This window comes from Xenopus tropicalis, chromosome 2, assembly GCF_000004195.4.
Source record: "Xenopus tropicalis strain Nigerian chromosome 2, UCB_Xtro_10.0, whole genome shotgun sequence".
Taxonomy (NCBI): domain Eukaryota; kingdom Metazoa; phylum Chordata; class Amphibia; order Anura; family Pipidae; genus Xenopus; species Xenopus tropicalis.
The window spans coordinates 177,371,705-177,397,275 of record NC_030678.2 but is presented as its reverse complement, the minus strand read 5'-3'; the positions used below and the strand labels follow the sequence as shown (position 1 = coordinate 177,397,275).

The window sequence follows — 25,571 nt, the reverse complement described above, 5'->3', positions numbered from 1 at the left end:
ATTGGCGGTTGGTGTATCCTAACCGACTGACTGAAACACTCAGGGTTACAGCCTGCTGCTTGCCCCAAGCCCTATATAACTAGGGGGGCTGTTATAGTAGGGGGAATCCTCCATTTATCAACATTCTCTGGGGGGGGGGGGGCAGTCAAAGAGGGGAGAGAGGCCTTCTTTGCAGTAAAAGTGGTGGGAAAAGTGGGGAAAAACACTTTCTCACAGAAATCCGCCTAAATTCCAACTCAACCGCCACTTTCCCATTTTTAAGGAAAGAAAGACTTTTAAAGGGCATTTTCCTGCCATTTTTAAAATGGAGTGAAGCTCAGTGTAACTGTCAGATCAATTGTAAGCTCTGCTGTTTTGCTTGGTTTCACCCAGTCTCCATTTTACACCTCTGGGGGGGCCCCATTGGGGGATTATTAACAGGTTAACGGGGATTATAAGCCTCATTGTTAGGGGGCAAGTCTCTGTCTAACCCTAGAACAATAGGGGCAAAAAGCCTCATTAACATTTTATAAACAAGTAAATCACTGAATAAACAAAAAGTTTAATTTATATCTTATATATAAAAAGTTTTGACCTCACATTTGCATTGTTATGCCAGTTTTAGCTTAATCAGTGAGGCAATAATAACATTTTGAGTGAATATATTGTACAGGTATGGGATCCCGAATTACGAAAGCTCTGAATTACGGAAAGCCCGTCTCCCATAGGCCCCATTTTAATCAAATAATTCAGATTTTTAAAATTGATTTCCTTTTTCTCTGTAATAATAAAACAGTACCTGTACTTGATCCCAACTAAGATATAATTACCCCTTATTGGGGCAGAACAGCCCTATTGGGTTTATTTCATGGTTAAATGATTCCCTTTTCTCTGTAATAATAAAACAGTACCTGTACTTGATCCCAACTAAGATATAATTACCCCTTATTGGGGCAGAACAGCCCTATTGGGTTTATTTAATGTTTTATTGATTTCTTAGTAGACTTAAGGTATGAAGATCCAAATTACGGAAAGACCCCTTATCCGGAATACCATTGGTCCCGAGCATTCTGGATAACGGGTCCCATACCTCTATACATTTTTGTTAAAAGTTACATTTTTCGTTTTAGCAGCAGTGCCCCTCTTTATTCCCGTCACTGACACTCGCCCCAGCTTATCTGTGCCCCCCCATAGCAGAACTACAGAGCTGCCTGACAGCATTGCCCCCCCCTAACTTTAGCCGTGCCCCTTCTGTTCCCAGCAGCCCCTTGGGGATCAGCAAGCAGCACATACACACTGGCACCCAAACTGGGATATTGGGGTACTGGGAATTCAAATCAGGGGCCGTGACTGATAATGAATAAAGCGCCGGGACCTTATTCCCAGCCTGGGGCCCACACTCACTGTTCCTCTTCCCCTCAGATTAAGTCCCGGTACAGCTGCGCAGTGATTGGATGGGCTGCAGGGTGAATGCTTCCAGCATATCCAATCCCTGCTCAGCTGCACCGGGACTTAAACTTCCAGAACAAAACAAACTGCAGGCTGAGTATAAGTCCCGGTACAGCTGCACAGTGATTGGTTGGGCTGCAACACGAAGGCTTCCAGTCTATCCAATCAGTTTTCAGCTGTACCGGGACTTAAATTCCGAGCGCTGATTCGACTTCATGTTCCCTCAGTTTTTCCTTTTAGCCCTCAGGATTGGAAATACAGTAATTAGTGCAGAGTTTGCTCCCACACAAACCAACCAGCTTCCAGTCACAAACAGTAAACAAACAAGCTCCCACCTTGTAAAACTCGACACCCCATAAAATATCAAGGGGTATTAAGGGGGACAAAAAGTGGATGGAGAGGCTCAGGGGGTGTAGGGACCCGCGGGTAGGGCTGGTATTTTACAGTAAAACATGTTGCTTGATGCCAATGTTATTAATAGGGAAACACATAAACATATAGGAAGGCCCTACCTGTGGGGGTAACAGTTTCTATGGATGTGAATCCCCTACAAGTGCTATTCCCCTAGTTGCTGGGCAGAAGCCCCTGTATCTCAGTCACTCTATGGGCAACTTTAGCCCCCAAACAAAAAAATGCACCCTCCCCCCATGCACAGCAGACTGGGGCAGGGCAGCTGGGTACAGGGTACAGGTACCAAGGGGTTAAAGAGGTTTATGGCCAAAGTCTGGGCACCGTGTTGGGCAGGCAGCTTCCAGTAACAGGGAATAGGGGGGGCTGTAAGGTGCCACAGACAGTCACTATTTATTGGGCTGGGGGGGGCTGTTTGTGCCTCTGGGTACTGGGAATGCCAGGGGGCTGTAAGGTGCCACAGACAGTCACTATTTATTGGGCTGGGGGGGCTGTTTGTGCCTCTGGGTACTGGGAATGCCAGGGGGGCTGTAAGGTGCCACAGACAGTCACTATTTATTGGGCTGGGGGGGCTGTTTGTGCCTCTGGGTACTGGGAATGCCGGGGGGGCTGTAAGGTGCCACAGACAGTCACTATTTATTGGGCTGGGGGGGGGGCTGTTTGTGCCTCTGGGTACTGGGAATGCCAGGGGGGCTGTAAGGTGCCACAGACAGTCACTATTTATTGGGCTGGGGGGGCTGTTTGTGCCTCTGGGTACTGGGAATGCCAGGGGGGCTGTAAGGTGCCACAGACAGTCACTATTTATTGGGCTGGGGGGGCTGTTTGTGCCTCTGGGTACTGGGAATGCCAGGGGGGCTGTAAGGTGCCACAGACAGTCACTATTTATTGGGCTGGGGGGGGCTGTTTGTGCCTCTGGTACTGGGAATGCCAGGGGGGCTGTAAGGTGCCACAGACAGTCACTATTTATTGGGCTGGGGGGGCTTGTTTGTGCCTCTGGGTACTGGGAATGCCTATGCCTAGGGTCTATTTTGCATTCCAGCCCAGACCTGATTAGGCCACTGACTTTACTACTTGTTTGGACCACACTATAATACAGTAAGCAAGTGGCAAGGTGAGTGCACCAGTCTGGGGTCCTATAGTTCTCTTAAAGGCCCCTCTTATAGTGATACACCCCCGATCTCAAGGAGCCAATAGCCTTACCCGTTACATGTAGAGCCCACTAATGTAGCCGCTGGTCAGGCACTGATTTAGCCATGCAGGGGGCTGTGCTTCTGAGCATTCTCTATGTATCCTTGCAGAGCTGAAGAGGAGGATGAACATCTAGAGAGAACCCTGGGGCAAAACAAAGGCAAAATGGCTAAGAAGGAGGAGAAATGTGCCATCCAGGGATCGCTGCAACCTGGCTAATCCAACATTCGGAATCCTTTTACAAAGGGAAATGGAACTTGGCCACTTTATTATTTATTTTGTATAAAGACACAAAGGCAATTGGCTTCTCGCTGCTCAGAGCTCATTAGTGATCAGTTTAGATACATGAGCCGTGGCAGCTTGGGAATCAGTGTAGTCTGCAGCATGCTCAGTACTGGGGCAGTTGTCTGGCCAAACAGGGTAGAGTCCCGGGAGGGTTTCTGTGTATGTTATATATATATATATATATTAAAAGGAGAGATAAAATAACTACACAGAATAAACACGCTGTATTATATACCAGCTGGGCACTCTTATACTGCTCAGAAAATATCTCCATTACTCCCCTATCAGCTCCCCAGTGTAGATTCTTCTGTTCTATGATTATTTCCATGTATCCCCATTGGCCCTGCGCTGTAGCTCAGCTCCCCTATCAATTGGCTTCTTATTGCCAGTGATGAGAAATGGATTTTCCCTGTGACAGTTGCTTCCAGCTGCCATAGACACTGTGACAGGGACAATTTAATAGCCGGCATCATAAATCATGCAAAAAAGAGGATTTGTGGGGAAATGTGAATGTAGCCAGTAATTAAAAGGACAGCAATGTTTTGCCATTTCTAGGCGCCATCATTGCCGGGACATTATGAGGTTAAGTGACTCTGTCCAGGGTCACAAGGTAAGGGGCCCAGTGGGGCGGGTGGTACCTTACATCAATGGGTCCTGAGTTAGACTCCTGCCCTGGTGGCTCTTGCTTACACTGGGGCTCAATTCTGATACCGTCCCTACCCACCCAATCAGAGCTGAGCCCCATTGATGTAGGCAGGGCTCCCAGGCGGGAATCGAACTCAGGGCCCATCGGTGTAAGGCAGTCTCCCTACCCGCTGAGCTATCCTTCCTCCTCCCACTTGTAGGGTGTTTTTTCGTAATCTTGTCTTCTGCATATTGGCGGTTGGTGTATCCTAACCGACTGACTGAAACACTCAGGGTTACAGCCTGCTGCTTGCCCCAAGCCCTATATAACTAGGGGGGCTGTTATAGTAGGGGGAATCCTCCATTTATCAACATTCTCTGGGGGGGGGGCAGTCAAAGAGGGGAGAGAGGCCTTCTTTGCAGTAAAAGTGGTGGGAAAAGTGGGGAAAAACACTTTCTCACAGAAATCCGCCTAAATTCCAACTCAACCACCACTTTCCCATTTTTAAGGAAAGAAAGACTTTTAAAGGGCATTTTCCTGCCATTTTTAAAATGGAGTGAAGCTCAGTGTAACTGTCAGATCAATTGTAAGCTCTGCTGTTTTGCTTGGTTTCACCCAGTCTCCATTTTACACCTCTGGGGGGGCCCCATTGGGGGATTATTAACAGGTTAACGGGGATTATAAGCCTCATTGTTAGGGGTCAAGTCTCTGTCTAACCCTAGAACAATAGGGGCAAAAAGCCTCATTAACATTTTATAAACAAGTAAATCACTGAATAAACAAAAAGTTTAATTTATATCTTATATATAAAAAGTTTTGACCTCACATTTGCATTGTTATGCCAGTTTTAGCTTAATCAGTGAGGCAATAATAACATTTTGAGTGAATATATTGTACAGGTATGGGATCCCGAATTACGAAAGCTCTGAATTACGGAAAGCCCGTCTCCCATAGGCCCCATTTTAATCAAATAATTCAGATTTTTAAAATTGATTTCCTTTTTCTCTGTAATAATAAAACAGTACCTGTACTTGATCCCAACTAAGATATAATTACCCCTTATTGGGGCAGAACAGCCCTATTGGGTTTATTTAATGGTTAAATGACTCCCTTTTCTCTGTAATAATAAAACAGTACCTGTACTTGATCCCAACTAAGATATAATTACCCCTTATTGGGGGCAGAACAGCCCTATTGGGTTTATTTAATGGTTAAATGATTCCCTTTTCTCTGTAATAATAAAACAGTACCTGTACTTGATCCCAACTAAGATATAATTACCCCTTATTGGGGCAGAACAGCCCTATTGGGTTTATTTAATGTTTTATTGATTTCTTAGTAGGCTTAAGGTATGAAGATCCAAATTACGGAAAGACCCCTTATCCGGAATACCATTGGTCCCGAGCATTCTGGATAACGGGTCCCATACCTCTATACATTTTTGTTAAAAGTTACATTTTTCGTTTTAGCAGCAGTGTCCCCTCTTTATTCCCGTCACTGACACTCGCCCCAGCTTATCTGTGCCCCCCCATAGCAGAACTACAGAGCTGCCTGACAGCATTGCCCCCCCCTAACTTTAGCCGTGCCCCTTCTGTTCCCAGCAGCCCCTTGGGGATCAGCAAGCAGCACATACACACTGGCACCCAAACTGGGATATTGGGGTACTGGGAATTCAAATCAGGGGCCGTGACTGATAATGAATAAAGCGCCGGGACCTTATTCCCAGCCTGGGGCCCACACTCACTGTTCCTCTTCCCCTCAGATTAAGTCCCGGTACAGCTGCGCAGTGATTGGATGGGCTGCAGGGTGAATGCTTCCAGCATATCCAATCCCTGCTCAGCTGCACCGGGACTTAAACTTCCAGAACAAAACAAACTGCAGGCTGAGTATAAGTCCCGGTACAGCTGCACAGTGATTGGTTGGGCTGCAACACGAAGGCTTCCAGTCTATCCAATCAGTTTTCAGCTGTACCGGGACTTAAATACCGAGCGCTGATTCGACTTCATGTTCCCTCAGTTTTTCCTTTTAGCCCTCAGGATTGGAAATACAGTAATTAGTGCAGAGTTTGCTCCCACACAAACCAACCAGCTTCCAGTCACAAACAGTAAACAAACAAGCTCCCACCTTGTAAAACTCGACACCCCATAAAATATCAAGGGGTATTAAGGGGGACAAAAAGTGGATGGAGAGGCTCAGGGGGTGTAGGGACCCGCGGGTAGGGCTGGTATTTTACAGTAAAACATGTTGCTTGATGCCAATGTTATTAATAGGGAAACACATAAACATATAGGAAGGCCCTACCTGTGGGGGTAACAGTTTCTATGGATGTGAATCCCCTACAAGTGCTATTCCCCTAGTTGCTGGGCAGAAGCCCCTGTATCTCAGTCACTCTATGGGCAACTTTAGCCCCCAAACAAAAAATGCACCCTCCCCCCATGCACAGCAGACTGGGGCAGGGCAGCTGGGTACAGGGTACAGGTACCAAGGGGTTAAAGAGGTTTATGGCCAAAGTCTGGGCACCGTGTTGGGCAGGCAGCTTCCAGTAACAGGGAATAGGGGGGGCTGTAAGGTGCCACAGACAGTCACTATTTATTGGGCTGGGGGGGGCTGTTTGTGCCTCTGGGTACTGGGAATGCCAGGGGGCTGTAAGGTGCCACAGACAGTCACTATTTATTGGGCTGGGGGGGCTGTTTGTGCCTCTGGGTACTGGGAATGCCAGGGGGGCTGTAAGGTGCCACAGACAGTCACTATTTATTGGGCTGGGGGGGGCTGTTTGTGCCTCTGGGTACTGGGAATGCCAGGGGGGCTGTAAGGTGCCACAGACAGTCACTATTTATTGGGCTGGGGGGGCTGTTTGTGCCTCTGGGTACTGGGAATGCCAGGGGGGGCTATAAGGTGCCACAGACAGTCACTATTTATTGGGCTGGGGGGGGCTGTTTGTGCCTCTGGGTACTGGGAATGCCAGGGGGGCTGTAAGGTGCCACAGACAGTCACTATTTATTGGGCTGGGGGGGGCTGTTTGTGCCTCTGGGTACTGGGAATGCCAGGGGGCTGTAAGGTGCCACAGACAGTCACTATTTATTGGGCTGGGGGGGCTGTTTGTGCCTCTGGGTACTGGGAATGCCTATGCCTAGGGTCTATTTTGCATTCCAGCCCAGACCTGATTAGGCCACTGACTTTACTACTTGTTTGGACCACACTATAATACAGTAAGCAAGTGGCAAGGTGAGTGGACCAGTCTGGGGTCCTATAGTTCTCTTAAAGGCCCCCCTTATAGTGATACACCCCTGATCTCAAGGAGCCAATAGCCTTACCCGTTACATGTAGAGCCCACTAATGTAGCCGCTGGTCAGGCACTGATTTAGCCATGCAGGGGGCTGTGCTTCTGAGCATTCTCTATGTATCCTTGCAGAGCTGAAGAGGAGGATGAACATCTAGAGAGAACCCTGGGGCAAAACAAAGGCAAAATGGCTAAGAAGGAGGAGAAATGTGCCATCCAGGGATCGCTGCAACCTGGCTAATCCAACATTCGGAATCCTTTTACAAAGGGAAATGGAACTTGGCCACTTTATTATTTATTTTGTATAAAGACACAAAGGCAATTGGCTTCTCGCTGCTCAGAGCTCATTAGTGATCAGTTTAGATACATGAGCCGTGGCAGCTTGGGAATCAGTGTAGTCTGCAGCATGCTCAGTACTGGGGCAGTTGTCTGGCCAAACAGGGTAGAGTCCCGGGAGGGTTTCTGTGTATGTTATATATATATATATATTAAAAGGAGAGATAAAATAACTACACAGAATAAACACGCTGTATTATATACCAGCTGGGCACTCTTATACTGCTCAGAAAATATCTCCATTACTCCCCTATCAGCTCCCCAGTGTAGATTCTTCTGTTCTATGATTATTTCCATGTATCCCCATTGGCCCTGCGCTGTAGCTCAGCTCCCCTATCAATTGGCTTCTTATTGCCAGTGATGAGAAAGGGATTTTCCCTGTGACAGTTGCTTCCAGCTGCCATAGACACTGTGACAGGGACAATTTAATAGCCGGCATCATAAATCATGCAAAAAGAGGATTTGTGGGGAAATGTGAATGTAGCCAGTAATTAAAAGGACAGCAATGTTTTGCCATTTCTAGGCGCCATCATTGCCGGGACATTATGAGGTTAAGTGACTCTGTCCAGGGTCACAAGGTAAGGGGCCCAGTGGGGCGGGTGGTGCCTTACATCAATGGGTCCTGAGTTAGACTCCTGCCCTGGTGGCTCTTGCTTACACTGGGGCTCAATTCTGATACCGTCCCTACCCACCCAATCAGAGCTGAGCCCCATTGATGTAGGCAGGGCTCCCAGGCGGGAATCGAACTCAGGGCCCATCGGTGTAAGGCAGTCTCCCTACCCGCTGAGCTATCCTTCCTCCTCCCACTTGTAGGGTGTTTTTTCGTAATCTTGTCTTCTGCATATTGGCGGTTGGTGTATCCTAACCGACTGACTGAAACACTCAGGGTTACAGCCTGCTGCTTGCCCCAAGCCCTATATAACTAGGGGGGGCTGTTATAGTAGGGGGAATGAATCCTCCATTTTCAACATTCTCTGGGGGGGGGGGGCCCCAGAGGGGAGAGAGGCCTTCTTTGCAGTAAAAGTGGTGGGAAAACACTTTCTCACAGAAATCCGCCTAAATTCCAACTCAACCGCCACTTTCCCATTTTTAAGGAAAGAAAGACTGTCTTTTAAAGGGCATTTTCCTGCCATTTTTAAAATGGAGTGAAGCTCAGTGTAACTGTCAGATCAATTGTAAGCTCTGCTGTTTTGCTTGGTTTCACCCAGTCTCCAATTCACACCTCTGGGGGGGCAGTAACAGGTTAACGGGGATTATAAGCCTCATTGTTAGGGGGCAAGTCTCTGTCTAACCCTAGAACAATAGGGGCAAAAAGCCTCATTAACATTTTATAAACAAGTAAATCACTGATTAAAAAAAAAAGTTTAATTTATATCTTATATATAAAAAGTTTTGACCTCACATTTGCATTGTTATGCCAGTTTTAGCTTAATCAGTGAGGCAATAATAACATTTTGAGTGAATATATTGTACAGGTATGGGATCCCGAATTACGAAAGCTCCGAATTACAGAAAGCCCGTCTCCCATAGGCCCCATTTTAATCAAATAATTCAGATTTTTAAAATTGATTTCCTTTTTCTCTGTAATAATAAAACAGTACCTGTACTTGATCCCAACTAAGATATAATTACCCCTTATTGGGGGCAGAACAGCCCTATTGGGTTTATTTAATGTTTTATTGATTTCTTAGTAGACTTAAGGTATGAAGATCCAAATTATGGAAAGACCCCTTATCCGGAATACCTTTGGTCCCGAGCATTCTGGATAACGGGTCCCATACCTCTATACATTTTTGTTAAAAGTTACATTTTTCGTTTTAGCAGCAGTGTCCCCTCTTTATTCCCGTCACTGACACTCGCCCCAGCTTATCTGTGCCCCCCCATAGCAGAACTACAGAGCTGCCTGACAGCATTGCCCCCCCCTAACTTTAGCCGTGCCCCTTCTGTTCCCAGCAGCCCCTTGGGGATCAGCAAGCAGCACATACACACTGGCACCCAAACTGGGATATTGGGGTACTGGGAATTCAAATCAGGGGCCGTGACTGATAATGAATAAAGCGCCGGGACCTTATTCCCAGCCTGGGGCCCACACTCACTGTTCCTCTTCCCCTCAGATTAAGTCCCGGTACAGCTGCGCAGTGATTGGATGGGCTGCAGGGTGAATGCTTCCAGCATATCCAATCCCTGCTCAGCTGCACCGGGACTTAAACTTCCAGAACAAAACAAACTGCAGGCTGAGTATAAGTCCCGGTACAGCTGCACAGTGATTGGTTGGGCTGCAACACGAAGGCTTCCAGTCTATCCAATCAGTTTTCAGCTGTACCGGGACTTAAATACCGAGCGCTGATTCGACTTCATGTTCCCTCAGTTTTTCCTTTTAGCCCTCAGGATTGGAAATACAGTAATTAGTGCAGAGTTTGCTCCCACACAAACCAACCAGCTTCCAGTCACAAACAGTAAACAAACAAGCTCCCACCTTGTAAAACTCGACACCCCATAAAATATCAAGGGGAATTAAGGGGGACAAAAGTGGATGGAGAGGCTCAGGGGGTGTAGGGACCCGCGGGTAGGGCTGGTATTTTACAGTAAAACATGTTGCTTGATGCCAATGTTATTAATAGGGAAACACATAAACATATAGGAAGGCCCTACCTGTGGGGGTAACAGTTTCTATGGATGTGAATCCCCTACAAGTGCTATTCCCCTAGTTGCTGGGCAGAAGCCCCTGTATCTCAGTCACTCTATGGGCAACTTTAGCCCCCAAACAAAAATGCACCCTCCCCCATGCACAGCAGACTGGGGCAGGGCAGCTGGGTACAGGGTACAGGTACCAAGGGGTTAAAGAGGTTTATGGCCAAAGTCTGGGCACCGTGTTGGGCAGGCAGCTTCCAGTAACAGGGAATAGGGGGGGCTGTAAAGTGCCACAGTCAGTCACTATTTATTGGGCTGGGGGGGGCTGTTTGTGCCTCTGGGTACTGGGAATGCCAGGGGGGCTGTAAGGTGCCACAGACAGTCACTATTTATTGGGCTGGGGGGGGCTGTTTGTGCCTCTGGGTACTGGGAATGCCAGGGGGGCTGTAAGGTGCCACAGACAGTCACTATTTATTGGGCTGGGGGGGGCTGTTTGTGCCTCTGGGTACTGGGAATGCCAGGGGGGGCTATAAGGTGCCACAGACAGTCACTATTTATTGGGCTGGGCTGTTTGTGCCTCTGGGTACTGGGAATGCCAGGGGGGCTGTAAGGTGCCACAGACAGTCACTATTTATTGGGCTGGGGGGGGGCTGTTTGTGCCTCTGGTACTGGGAATGCCAGGGGGGCTGTAAGGTGCCACAGACAGTCACTATTTATTGGGCTGGGGGGGGGGCTGTTTGTGCCTCTGGGTACTGGGAATGCCAGGGGGGGCTATAAGGTGCCACAGACAGTCACTATTTATTGGGCTGGGCTGTTTGTGCCTCTGGGTACTGGGAATGCCAGGGGGGCTGTAAGGTGCCACAGACAGTCACTATTTATTGGGCTGGGGGGGGCTGTTTGTGCCTCTGGGTACTGGGAATGCCAGGGGGGCTGTAAGGTGCCACAGACAGTCACTATTTATTGGGCTGGGGGGGCTGTTTGTGCCTCTGGGTACTGGGAATGCCTATGCCTAGGGTCTATTTTGCATTCCAGCCCAGACCTGATTAGGCCACTGACTTTACTACTTGTTTGGACCACACTATAATACAGTAAGCAAGTGGCAAGGTGAGTGGACCAGTCTGGGGTCCTATAGTTCTCTTAAAGGCCCCCCTTATAGTGATACACCCCTGATCTCAAGGAGCCAATAGCCTAACCCGTTACATGTAGAGCCCACTAATGTAGCCGCTGGTCAGGCACTGATTTAGCCATGCAGGGGCTGTGCTCCTGAGCATTCTCTATGTATCCTTGCAGAGCTGAAGAGGAGGATGAACATCTAGAGAGAACCCTGGGGCAAAACAAAGGCAAAATGGCTAAGAAGGAGGAGAAATGTGCCATCCAGGGATCGCTGCAACCTGGCTAATCCAACATTCGGAATCCTTTTACAAAGGGAAATGGAACTTGGCCACTTTATTATTTATTTTGTATAAAGACACAAAGGCAATTGGCTTCTCGCTGCTCAGAGCTCATTAGTGATCAGTTTAGATACATGAGCCGTGGCAGCTTGGGAATCAGTGTAGTCTGCAGCATGCTCAGTACTGGGGCAGTTGTCTGGCCAAACAGGGTAGAGTCCCGGGAGGGTTTCTGTGTATGTTATATATATATATATATTAAAAGGAGAGATAAAATAACTACACAGAATAAACACGCTGTATTATATACCAGCTGGGCACTCTTATACTGCTTCAGAAATATCTCCATTACTCCCCTATCAGCTCCCCAGTGTAGATTCTTCTGTTCTATGATTATTTCCATGTATCCCCATTGGCCCTGCGCTGTAGCTCAGCTCCCCTATCAATTGGCTTCTTATTGCCAGTGATGAGAAAGGGATTTTCCCTGTGACAGTTGCTTCCAGCTGCCATAGACACTGTGACAGGGACAATTTAATAGCCGGCATCATAAATCATGCAAAAAAGAGGATTTGTGGGGAAATGTGAATGTAGCCAGTAATTAAAAGGACAGCAATGTTTTGCCATTTCTAGACGCCATCATTGCCGGGACATTATGAGGTTAAGTGACTCTGTCCAGGGTCACAAGGTAAGGGGCCCAGTGGGCGGGTGGTGCCTTACATCAATGGGTCCTGAGTTAGACTCCTGCCCTGGTGGCTCTTGCTTACACTGGGCTCAATTCTGATACCGTCCCTACCCACCCAATCAGAGCTGAGCCCCATTGATGTAGGCAGGGCTCCCAGGCGGGAATCGAACTCAGGGCCCATCGGTGTAAGGCAGTCTCCCTACCCGCTGAGCTATCCTTCCTCCTCCCACTTGTAGGGTGTTTTTTCGTAATCTTGTCTTCTGCATATTGGCGGTTGGTGTATCCTAACCGACTGACTGAAAACACTCAGGGTTACAGCCTGCTGCTTGCCCCAAGCCCTATATAACTAGGGGGGCTGTTATAGTAGGGGGGAATCCTCCATTTATCAACATTCTCTGGGGGGGGGGGGGCAGTCAAAGAGGGGAGAGAGGCCTTCTTTGCAGTAAAAGTGGTGGGAAAAGTGGGAAAAACACTTTCTCACAGAAATCCGCCTAAATTCCAACTCAACCGCCACTTTCCCATTTTTAAGGAAAGAAAGACTTTTAAAGGGCATTTTCCTGCCATTTTTAAAATGGAGTGAAGCTCAGTGTAACTGTCAGATCAATTGTAAGCTCTGCTGTTTTGCTTGGTTTCACCCAGTCTCCATTTTACACCTCTGGGGGGGCCCCATTGGGGATTATAACAGGTTAACGGGGATTATAAGCCTCATTGTTAGGGGGCAAGTCTCTGTCTAACCCTAGAACAATAGGGGCAAAAAGCCTCATTAACATTTTATAAACAAGTAAATCACTGAATAAACAAAAAGTTTAATTTATATCTTATATATAAAAAGTTTTGACCTCACATTTGCATTGTTATGCCAGTTTTAGCTTAATCAGTGACGGCCAATAATAACATTTTGAGTGAATATATTGTACAGGTATGGGATCCCGAATTACGAAAGCTCTGAATTACGGAAAGCCCGTCTCCCATAGGCCCCATTTTAATCAAATAATTCAGATTTTTTAAAATTGATTTCCTTTTTCTCTGTAATAAATAAAACAGTACCTGTACTTGATCCCAACTAAGATATAATACCCCTTATTGGGGCAGACAGCCCTATTGGGTTTATTTCATGGTTAAATGATTCCGCTTTTCTCTGTAATAATAAAACAGTACCTGTACTTGATCCCAACTAAGATATAATTACCCCTTATTGGGGCAGAACAGCCCCTATTGGGTTTATTTAATGTTTTATTGATTTCTTAGTAGACTTAAGGTATGAAGATCCAAATTACGGAAAGACCCCTTATCCGGAATACCATTGGTCCCGAGCATTCTGGATAACGGGTCCGCATACCTCTATACATTTTTGTTAAAAGTTTACATTTTTCGTTTTAGCAGCAGTGTCCCCTCTTTATTCCCGTGCACTGAACACTCGCCGCCCAGGCTTATCTGTGCCCCCCCATAGCAGAACTACAGAGCTGCCTGACAGGCATTGCCCCCCCCTAACTTTAGCCGTGCCCCTTCTGTCCCAGCAGCCCCTTGGGGGATGCAGCAAGCAGCAGTTGACATACACACCTGGCAACCCAAACTGGGATATTGGGTAGCTGGGAATCAAATCAGGGGCCGTGACTGATAATGAATAAAGCGCCGGGACCTTATTCCCAGCCTGGGCCCACACTCACTGTTCCTCTTCCCCTCAGATTAAGTCCCGGTACAGCTGCGCAGTGATTGGATGGGCTGCAGGGTGAATGCTTCCAGCATATCCAATCCCTGCCTCAGCTGCACCGGGACTTAAACTTCCAGAACAAAACAAACTGCAGGCTGAGTATAAGTCCCGGTACAGCTGCACAGTGATTGGTTGGGCTGCAACACGAAGGCTTCCAGTCCTATCCAATCCAGTTTTCAGCTGTACGCGGGACTTTAAATTCCGAGCGCTGATTCGACTTCATGTTCCCTCAGTTTTTCCTTTTAGCCCTCAGGATTGGAAAATACAGTAATTAGTGCAGAGTTTGCTCCCACACAAACCAACCAGCTTCCAGTCACAAACAGTAAACAAACTAAGCTCCCACCTTTGTAAAACTCGACACCCCATAAAATATCAAGGGGTATTAAGGGGGACAAAAAGTGGATGGAGAGGCTCACGGGGGTGTAGGGACCCGCGGGTAGGGCTGGGTATTTTACAGTAAAACATGTTGCTTTGATGCCAATGTTATTAATAGGGAAACACATAAACATATAGGAAGGCCCTACCTGTGGGGCGTAACAGTTTCTATGGATGTGAATCCCCTACAAGTGCTATTCCCCTAGTTGCTGGGCAGAAGCCCTGTATCTCAGTCACTCTATGGGCAACTTTAGCCCCCAAACAAAAAATGCACCCTCCCCCCATGCACAGCAGACTGGGGCAGGGCAGCTGGGTACAGGGTACAGGTACCAAGGGGTTAAAGAGGTTTATGGCCAAAGTCTGGGCACCGTGTTGGGCAGGCAGCTTCCAGTAACAGGGAATAGGGGGGGCTGTAAGGTGCCACAGACAGTCACTATTTATTGGGCTGGGGGGGGCTGTTTGTGCCTCTGGGTACTGGGAATGCCAGGGGGCTGTAAGGTGCCACAGACAGTCACTATTTATTGGGCTGGGGGGGCTGTTTGTGCCTCTGGGTACTGGAATGCCAGGGGGGCTGTAAGGTGCCACAGACAGTCACTATTTATTGGGCTGGGGGGGGCTGTTTGTGCCTCTGGGTACTGGGAATGCCAGGGGGGCTGTAAGGTGCCACAGACAGTCACTATTTATTGGGCTGGGGGGGCTGTTTGTGCTCTGGGTACTGGGAATGCCAGGGGGGGCTATAAGGTGCCACAGACAGTCACTATTTATTGGGCTGGGGGGGGCTGTTTGTGCCTCTGGGTACTGGGAATGCCAGGGGGGCTGTAAGGTGCCACAGACAGTCACTATTTATTGGGCTGGGGGGGCTGTTTGTGCCTCTGGGTACTGGGAATGCCAGGGGGGCTGTAAGGTGCCACAGACAGTCACTATTTATTGGGCTGGGGGGGCTGTTTGTGCCTCTGGGTACTGGGAATGCCTATGCCTAGGGTCTATTTTGCATTCCAGCCCAGACCTGATTAGGCCACTGACTTTACTACTTGTTTGGACCACACTATAATACAGTAAGCAAGTGGCAAGGTGAGTGGACCAGTCTGGGGTCCTATAGTTCTCTTAAAGGCCCCCCTTATAGTGATACACCCCTGATCTCAAGGAGCCAATAGCCTTACCCGTTACATGTAGAGCCCACTAATGTAGCCGCTGGTCAGGCACTGATTTAGCCATGCAGGGGGCTGTGCTTCTGAGCATTCTCTATGTATCCTTGCAGAGCTGAAGAGGAGGATGAACATCTAGAGAGAACCCTGGGGCAAAACAAAGGCAAAATGGCTAAGAAGGAGGAGAAATGTGCCATCCAGGGATCGCTGCAACCTGGCTAATCCAACATTCGGAATCCTTTTACAAAGGGAAATGGAACTTGGCCACTTTATTATTTATTTTGTATAAAGACACAAAGGCAATTGGCTTCTCGCTGCTCAGAGCTCATTAGTGATCAGTTTAGATACATGAGCCGTGGCAGCTTGGGAATCAGTGTAGTCTGCAGCATGCTCAGTACTGGGGCAGTTGTCTGGCCAAACAGGGTAGAGTCCCGGGAGGGTTTCTGTGTATGTTATATATATATATATATTAAAAGGAGAGATAAAATAACTACACAGAATAAACACGCTGTATTATATACCAGCTGGGCACTCTTATACTGCTCAGAAAATATCTCCATTACTCCCCTATCAGCTCCCCAGTGTAGATTCTTCTGTTCTATGATTATTTCCATGTATCCCCATTGGCCCTGCGCTGTAGCTCAGCTCTCCTATCAATTGGCTTCTTATTGCCAGTGATGAGAAAGGGATTTTCCCTGTGACAGTTGCTTCCAGCTGCCATAGACACTGTGACAGGGACAATTTAATAGCCGGCATCATAAATCATGCAAAAAAGAGGATTTGTGGGGAAATGTGAATGTAGCCAGTTATTAAAAGGACAGCAATGTTTTGCCATTTCTAGGCGCCATCATTGCCGGGACATTATGAGGTTAAGTGACTCTGTCCAGGGTCACAAGGTAAGGGGCCCAGTGGGGCGGGTGGTGCCTTACATCAATGGGTCCTGAGTTAGACTCCTGCCCTGGTGGCTCTTGCTTACACTGGGGCTCAATTCTGATACCGTCCCTACCCACCCAATCAGAGCTGAGCCCCATTGATGTAGGCAGGGCTCCCAGGCGGGAATCGAACTCAGGGCCCATCGGTGTAAGGCAGTCTCCCTACCCGCTGAGCTATCCTTCCTCCTCCCACTTGTAGGGTGTTTTTTCGTAATCTTGTCTTCTGCATATTGGCGGTTGGTGTATCCTAACCGACTGACTGAAACACTCAGGGTTACAGCCTGCTGCTTGCCCCAAGCCCTATATAACTAGGGGGGCTGTTATAGTAGGGGGAATGAATCCTCCATTTTCAACATTCTCTGGGGGGGGGGGCCCCAGAGGGGAGAGAGGCCTTCTTTGCAGTAAAAGTGGTGGGAAAACACTTTCTCACAGAAATCCGCCTAAATTCCAACTCAACCGCCACTTTCCCATTTTTAAGGAAAGAAAGACTGTCTTTTAAAGGGCATTTTCCTGCCATTTTTAAAATGGAGTGAAGCTCAGTGTAACTGTCAGATCAATTGTAAGCTCTGCTGTTTTGCTTGGTTTCACCCAGTCTCCAATTCACACCTCTGGGGGGGCAGTAACAGGTTAACGGGGATTATAAGCCTCATTGTTAGGGGGCAAGTCTCTGTCTAACCCTAGAACAATAGGGGCAAAAAGCCTCATTAACATTTTATAAACAAGTAAATCACTGATTAAAAAAAAAAGTTTAATTTATATCTTATATATAAAAAGTTTTGACCTCACATTTGCATTGTTATGCCAGTTTTAGCTTAATCAGTGAGGCAATAATAACATTTTGAGTGAATATATTGTACAGGTATGGGATCCCGAATTACGAAAGCTCCGAATTACAGAAAGCCCGTCTCCCATAGGCCCCATTTTAATCAAATAATTCAGATTTTTAAAATTGATTTCCTTTTTCTCTGTAATAATAAAACAGTACCTGTACTTGATCCCAACTAAGATATAATTACCCCTTATTGGGGCAGAACAGCCCTATTGGGTTTATTTCATGGTTAAATGATTCCCTTTTCTCTGTAATAATAAAACAGTACCTGTACTTGATCCCAACTAAGATATAATTACCCCTTATTGGGGGCAGAACAGCCCTATTGGGTTTATTTAATGTTTTATTGATTTCTTAGTAGACTTAAGGTATGAAGATCCAAATTACGGAAAGACCCCTTATCCGGAATACCATTGGTCCCGAGCATTCTGGATAACGGGTCCCATACCTCTATACATTTTTGTTAAAAGTTACATTTTTCGTTTTAGCAGCAGTGTCCCCTCTTTATTCCCGTCACTGACACTCGCCCCAGCTTATCTGTGCCCCCCCATAGCAGAACTACAGAGCTGCCTGACAGCATTGCCCCCCCCTAACTTTAGCCGTGCCCCTTCTGTTCCCAGCAGCCCCTTGGGGATCAGCAAGCAGCACATACACACTGGCACCCAAACTGGGATATTGGGGTACTGGGAATTCAAATCAGGGGCCGTGACTGATAATGAATAAAGCGCCGGGACCTTATTCCCAGCCTGGGGCCCACACTCACTGTTCCTCTTCCCCTCAGATTAAGTCCCGGTACAGCTGCGCAGTGATTGGATGGGCTGCAGGGTGAATGCTTCCAGCATATCCAATCCCTGCTCAGCTGCACCGGGACTTAAACTTCCAGAACAAAACAAACTGCAGGCTGAGTATAAGTCCCGGTACAGCTGCACAGTGATTGGTTGGGCTGCAACACGAAGGCTTCCAGTCTATCCAATCAGTTTTTCAGCTGTACCGGGACTTAAATTCCGAGCGCTGATTCGACTTCATGTTCCCTCAGTTTTTCCTTTTAGCCCTCAGGATTGGAAATACAGTAATTAGTGCAGAGTTTGCTCCCACACAAACCAACCAGCTTCCAGTCACAAACAGTAAACAAACAAGCTCCCACCTTGTAAAACTCGACACCCCATAAAATATCAAGGGGTATTAAGGGGGACAAAAAGTGGATGGAGAGGCTCAGGGGGTGTAGGGACCCGCGGGTAGGGCTGGTATTTTACAGTAAAACATGTTGCTTGATGCCAATGTTATTAATAGGGAAACACATAAACATATAGGAAGGCCCTACCTGTGGGGGTAACAGTTTCTATGGATGTGAATCCCCTACAAGTGCTATTCCCCTAGTTGCTGGGCAGAAGCCCCTGTATCTCAGTCACTCTATGGGCAACTTTAGCCCCCAAACAAAAAATGCACCCTCCCCCCATGCACAGCAGACTGGGGCAGGGCAGCTGGGTACAGGGTACAGGTACCAAGGGGTTAAAGAGGTTTATGGCCAAAGTCTGGGCACCGTGTTGGGCAGGCAGCTTCCAGTAACAGGGAATAGGGGGGGCTGTAAGGTGCCACAGACAGTCACTATTTATTGGGCTGGGGGGGGCTGTTTGTGCCTCTGGGTACTGGGAATGCCAGGGGGCTGTAAGGTGCCACAGACAGTCACTATTTATTGGGCTGGGGGGGCTGTTTGTGCCTCTGGGTACTGGGAATGCCAGGGGGGGCTGTAAGGTGCCACAGACAGTCACTATTTATTGGGCTGGGGGGGGCTGTTTGTGCCTCTGGGTACTGGGAATGCCAGGGGGGCTGTAAGGTGCCACAGACAGTCACTATTTATTGGGCTGGGGGGGCTGTTTGTGCCTCTGGGTACTGGGAATGCCAGGGGGGGCTATAAGGTGCCACAGACAGTCACTATTTATTGGGCTGGGGGGGGCTGTTTGTGCCTCTGGGTACTGGGAATGCCAGGGGGGCTGTAAGGTGCCACAGACAGTCACTATTTATTGGGCTGGGGGGGGCTGTTTGTGCCTCTGGGTACTGGGAATGCCAGGGGGGCTGTAAGGTGCCACAGACAGTCACTATTTATTGGGCTGGGGGGGCTGTTTGTGCCTCTGGGTACTGGGAATGCCTATGCCTAGGGTCTATTTTGCATTCCAGCCCAGACCTGATTAGGCCACTGACTTTACTACTTGTTTGGACCACACTATAATACAGTAAGCAAGTGGCAAGGTGAGTGGACCAGTCTGGGGTCCTATAGTTCTCTTAAAGGCCCCCCTTATAGTGATACACCCCTGATCTCAAGGAGCCAATAGCCTTACCCGTTACATGTAGAGCCCACTAATGTAGCCGCTGGTCAGGCACTGATTTAGCCATGCAGGGGGCTGTGCTTCTGAGCATTCTCTATGTATCCTTGCAGAGCTGAAGAGGAGGATGAACATCTAGAGAGAACCCTGGGGCAAAACAAAGGCAAAATGGCTAAGAAGGAGGAGAAATGTGCCATCCAGGGATCGCTGCAACCTGGCTAATCCAACATTCGGAATCCTTTTACAAAGGGAAATGGAACTTGGCCACTTTATTATTTATTTTGTATAAAGACACAAAGGCAATTGGCTTCTCGCTGCTCAGAGCTCATTAGTGATCAGTTTAGATACATGAGCCGTGGCAGCTTGGGAATCAGTGTAGTCTGCAGCATGCTCAGTACTGGGGCAGTTGTCTGGCCAAACAGGGTAGAGTCCCGGGAGGGTTTCTGTGTATGTTATATATATATATATATTAAAAGGAGAGATAAAATAACTACACAGAATAAACACGCTGTATTATATACCAGCTGGGCACTCTTATACTGCTCAGAAAATATCTCCATTACTCCCCTATCAGCTCCCCAGTGTAGATTCTTCTGTTCTATGATTATTTCCATGTATCCCCATTGGCCCTGCGCTGTAGCTCAGCTCTCCTATCAATTGGCTTCTTATTGCCAGTGATGAGAAAGGGATTTTCCCTGTGACAGTTGCTTCCAGCTGCCATAGACACTGTGACAGGGACAATTTAATAGCCGGCATCATAAATCATGCAAAAAAGAGGATTTGTGGGGAAATGTGAATGTAGCCAGTTATTAAAAGGACAGCAATGTTTTGCCATTTCTAGGCGCCATCATTGCCGGGACATTATGAGGTTAAGTGACTCTGTCCAGGGTCACAAGGTAAGGGGCCCAGTGGGGCGGGTGGTGCCTTACATCAATGGGTCCTGAGTTAGACTCCTGCCCTGGTGGCTCTTGCTTACACTGGGGCTCAATTCTGATACCGTCCCTACCCACCCAATCAGAGCTGAGCCCCATTGATGTAGGCAGGGCTCCCAGGCGGGAATCGAACTCAGGGCCCATCGGTGTAAGGCAGTCTCCCTACCCGCTGAGCTATCCTTCCTCCTCCCACTTGTAGGGTGTTTTTTCGTAATCTTGTCTTCTGCATATTGGCGGTTGGTGTATCCTAACCGACTGACTGAAACACTCAGGGTTACAGCCTGCTGCTTGCCCCAAGCCCTATATAACTAGGGGGGCTGTTATAGTAGGGGGAATGAATCCTCCATTTTCAACATTCTCTGGGGGGGGGGGGCCCCAGAGGGGAGAGAGGCCTTCTTTGCAGTAAAAGTGGTGGGAAAACACTTTCTCACAGAAATCCGCCTAAATTCCAACTCAACCGCCACTTTCCCATTTTTAAGGAAAGAAAGACTGTCTTTTAAAGGGCATTTTCCTGCCATTTTTAAAATGGAGTGAAGCTCAGTGTAACTGTCAGATCAATTGTAAGCTCTGCTGTTTTGCTTGGTTTCACCCAGTCTCCAATTCACACCTCTGGGGGGGCAGTAACAGGTTAACGGGGATTATAAGCCTCATTGTTAGGGGGCAAGTCTCTGTCTAACCCTAGAACAATAGGGGCAAAAAGCCTCATTAACATTTTATAAACAAGTAAATCACTGATTAAAAAAAAAAGTTTAATTTATATCTTATATATAAAAAGTTTTGACCTCACATTTGCATTGTTATGCAGTTTTAGCTTAATCAGTGAGGCAATAATAACATTTTGAGTGAATATATTGTACAGGTATGGGATCCCGAATTACGAAAGCTCCGAATTACAGAAAGCCCGTCTCCCATAGGCCCCCATTTTAATCAAATAATTCAGATTTTTAAAATTGATTTCCTTTTTCTCTGTAATAATAAAACAGTACCTGTACTTGATCCCAACTAAGATATAATTACCCCTTATTGGGGGCAGAACAGCCCTATTGGGTTTATTTAATGGTTAAATGATTCCCTTTTCTCTGTAATAATAAAACAGTACCTGTACTTGATCCCAACTAAGATATAATTACCCCTTATTGGGGGCAGAACAGCCCTATTGGGTTTATTTAATGTTTTATTGATTTCTTAGTAGACTTAAGGTATGAAGATCCAAATTACGGAAAGACCCCTTATCCGGAATACCATTGGTCCCGAGCATTCTGGATAACGGGTCCCATACCTCTATACATTTTTGTTAAAAGTTACATTTTTCGTTTTAGCAGCAGTGTCCCCTCTTTATTCCCGTCACTGACACTCGCCCCAGCTTATCTGTGCCCCCCCATAGCAGAACTACAGAGCTGCCTGACAGCATTGCCCCCCCCTAACTTTAGCCGTGCCCCTTCTGTTCCCAGCAGCCCCTTGGGGATCAGCAAGCAGCACATACACACTGGCACCCAAACTGGGATATTGGGGTACTGGGAATTCAAATCAGGGGCCGTGACTGATAATGAATAAAGCGCCGGGACCTTATTCCCAGCCTGGGGCCCACACTCACTGTTCCTCTTCCCCTCAGATTAAGTCCCGGTACAGCTGCGCAGTGATTGGATGGGCTGCAGGGTGAATGCTTCCAGCATATCCAATCCCTGCTCAGCTGCACCGGGACTTAAACTTCCAGAACAAAACAAACTGCAGGCTGAGTATAAGTCCCGGTACAGCTGCACAGTGATTGGTTGGGCTGCAACACGAAGGCTTCCAGTCTATCCAATCAGTTTTCAGCTGTACCGGGACTTAAATACCGAGCGCTGATTCGACTTCATGTTCCCTCAGTTTTTCCTTTTAGCCCTCAGGATTGGAAATACAGTAATTAGTGCAGAGTTTGCTCCCACACAAACCAACCAGCTTCCAGTCACAAACAAGCTCCCACCTTGTAAAACTCGACACCCCATAAAATATCAAGGGGAATTAAGGGGGACAAAAAGTGGATGGAGAGGCTCAGGGGGTGTAGGGACCCGCGGGTAGGGCTGGTATTTTACAGTAAAACATGTTGCTTGATGCCAATGTTATTAATAGGGAAACACATAAACATATAGGAAGGCCCTACCTGTGGGGGTAACAGTTTCTATGGATGTGAATCCCCTACAAGTGCTATTCCCCTAGTTGCTGGGCAGAAGCCCCTGTATCTCAGTCACTCTATGGGCAACTTTAGCCCCCAAACAAAAAATGCACCCTCCCCCCATGCACAGCAGACTGGGGCAGGGCAGCTGGGTACAGGGTACAGGTACCAAGGGGTTAAAGAGGTTTATGGCCAAAGTCTGGGCACCGTGTTGGGCAGGCAGCTTCCAGTAACAGGGAATAGGGGGGGCTGTAAAGTGCCCCAGTCAGTCACTATTTATTGGGCTGGGGGGGGCTGTTTGTGCCTCTGGGTACTGGGAATGCCAGGGGGGCTGTAAGGTGCCACAGACAGTCACTATTTATTGGGCTGGGGGGGCTGTTTGTGCCTCTGGGTACTGGGAATGCCAGGGGGGCTGTAAGGTGCCACAGACAGTCACTATTTATTGGGCTGGGGGGGCTGTTTGTGCCTCTGGGTACTGGGAATGCCAGGGGGGCTGTAAGGTGCCACAGACAGTCACTATTTATTGGGCTGGGGGGGCTGTTTGTGCCTCTGGGTACTGGGAATGCCAGGGGGGCTGTAAGGTGCCACAGACAGTCACTATTTATTGGGCTGGGGGGGGCTGTTTGTGCCTCTGGGTACTGGGAATGCCTATGCCTAGGGTCTATTTTGCATTCCAGCCCAGACCTGATTAGGCCACTGACTTTACTACTTGTTTGGACCACATTATAATACAGTAAGCAAGTGGCAAGGTGAGTGGACCAGTCTGGGGTCCTATAGTTCTCTTAAAGGCCCCCTTATAGTGATACACCCCCGATCTCAAGGAGCCAATAGCCTTACCCGTTACATGTAGAGCCCACTAATGTAGCCGCTGGTCAGGCACTGATTTAGCCATGCAGGGGGCTGTGCTCCTGAGCATTCTCTATGTATCCTTGCAGAGCTGAAGAGGAGGATGAACATCTAGAGAGAACCCTGGGGCAAAACAAAGGCAAAATGGCTAAGAAGGAGGAGAAATGTGCCATCCAGGGATCGCTGCAACCTGGCTAATCCAACATTCGGAATCCTTTTACAAGGGGAAATGGAACTTGGCCACTTTATTATTTATTTTGTATAAAGACACAAAGGCAATTGGCTTCTCGCTGCTCAGAGCTCATTAGTGATCAGTTTAGATACATGAGCCGTGGCAGCTTGGGAATCAGTGTAGTCTGCAGCATGCTCAGTACTGGGGCAGTTGTCTGGCCAAACAGGGTAGAGTCCCGGGAGGGTTTCTGTGTATGTTATATATATATATATATATATATATATATATATATATATATATATATATATTAAAAGGAGAGATAAAATAACTACACAGAATAAACACGCTGTATTATATACCAGCTGGGCACTCTTATACTGCTCAGAAAATATCTCCATTACTCCCCTATCAGCTCCCCAGTGTAGGTTCTTCTGTTCTATGATTATTTCCATGTATCCCCATTGGCCCTGCGCTGTAGCTCAGCTCCCCTATCAATTGGCTTCTTATTGCCAGTGATGAGAAAGGGATTTTCCCTGTGACAGTTGCTTCCAGCTGCCATAGACACTGTGACAGGGACAATTTAATAGCCGGCATCATAAATCATGAGCTGCCCTTGAAAATGCAAAAAAAAAAGAGGATTTGTGGGGAATTGTGAATGTAGCCAGTAATTAAAAGGACAGCAATGTTTTGCCATTTCTAGGCGCCATCATTGCCGGGACATTATGAGGTTAAGTGACTCTGTCCAGGGTCACAAGGTAAGGGGCCCAGTGGGGCGGGTGGTACCTTACATCAATGGGTCCTGAGTTAGATTCCTGCCCTGGTGGCTCTTGCTTACACTGGGGCTCAATTCTGATACCGTCCCTACCCACCCAATCAGAGCTGAGCCCCATTGATGTAGGCAGGGCTCCCAGGCGGGAATCGAACTCAGGGCCCATCGGTGTAAGGCAGTCTCCCTACCCGCTGAGCTATCCTTCCTCCTCCCACTTGTAGGGTGTTTTTTCGTAATCTTGTCTTCTGCATATTGGCGGTTGGTGTATCCTAACCGACTGACTGAAACACTCAGGGTTACAGCCTGCTGCTTGCCCCAAGCCCTATATAACTAGGGGGGCTGTTATAGTAGGGGGAATCCTCCATTTATCAACATTCTCTGGGGGGGGCAGTCAAAGAGGGGAGAGAGGCCTTCTTTGCAGTAAAAGTGGTGGGAAAAGTGGGGGGAAAACACTTTTTCACAGAAATACGCCTAAATTCCAACTCCGCCACTTTCCCATTTGTGGGGAAAGAAAGACTGTCTTTTAACCCTTTTACTGCCAGCCATTTTGGTCAAAGTGGAACTTGTACTGTCAGACAGTTTTTGAACATTTTGCATTTTAGGGGCCTTAGCTCGGGGGGACTTTTAGTTTACCCAGGAAAACAATATATCGTTTTTTTCAGAACAACCTAAGCTTTCAAAATATGGTAGAATTTTTGCGCAATTCGAATTCTGTAACAAGATATAGGCTCCTAAATGTCTAAAAATGCAAAAAAAAAAAAAAACAAATTTTCCATAATATAAACACACATGCTAGAAACAAAAATTATTTTATGCACGAATATACAACTGATTGGGAAAGTCCCATGTCCCCTGATGGTGCCAATACCAAACACATATAGTTTTATGGAGAATTCCCACGTGTATAGGCCACAAACTCCCGGCAGGGCACTACCAAATTCCCAAAACACTGCGCCAGAAAGCTGCATACTTTAGATTTAAAGGCCAAATATTCCACTAATAGAAAGTTTATCCCAGAAAATAATACATTTTTGGAAAGAACAGATTCTGGGGAATCCAGAATAGGTAGAACTGTCTGTCTGCTCCAAACTACCAAGTCACAATGCTTTCCTAAACTTATTGGTTTTTATCAAAAT

The 25,571-nt window shown here is 47.4% G+C and overlaps 1 long non-coding RNA gene across 3 annotated transcripts; it reads right to left on the bottom strand.

Annotated features, from left to right (window-relative positions):
- Positions 1-436: 436 nt before the first annotated feature.
- LOC116408923 lies at positions 437-23,927 on the bottom strand. Of its 3 annotated transcripts, XR_004221434.1 has the most exons (6): positions 19,580-20,032; positions 15,498-15,629; positions 11,375-11,505; positions 7,249-7,380; positions 3,037-3,168; positions 437-471 (listed from the first exon to the last, which is right to left on the bottom strand). It is a non-coding gene; the product is annotated as an uncharacterized LOC116408923 (long non-coding RNA). The 3 variants fall into 3 exon arrangements; XR_004221435.1 differs by lacking the exons at positions 437-471; positions 3,037-3,168; positions 7,249-7,380; positions 11,375-11,505 and adding exons at positions 12,764-12,987; positions 23,486-23,927 and having other exon boundaries at positions 19,580-19,711; XR_004221433.1 differs by lacking the exons at positions 437-471; positions 3,037-3,168; positions 7,249-7,380; positions 11,375-11,505 and adding an exon at positions 12,758-12,987 and having other exon boundaries at positions 19,580-20,026.
- Positions 23,928-25,571: the final 1,644 nt, after the last annotated feature.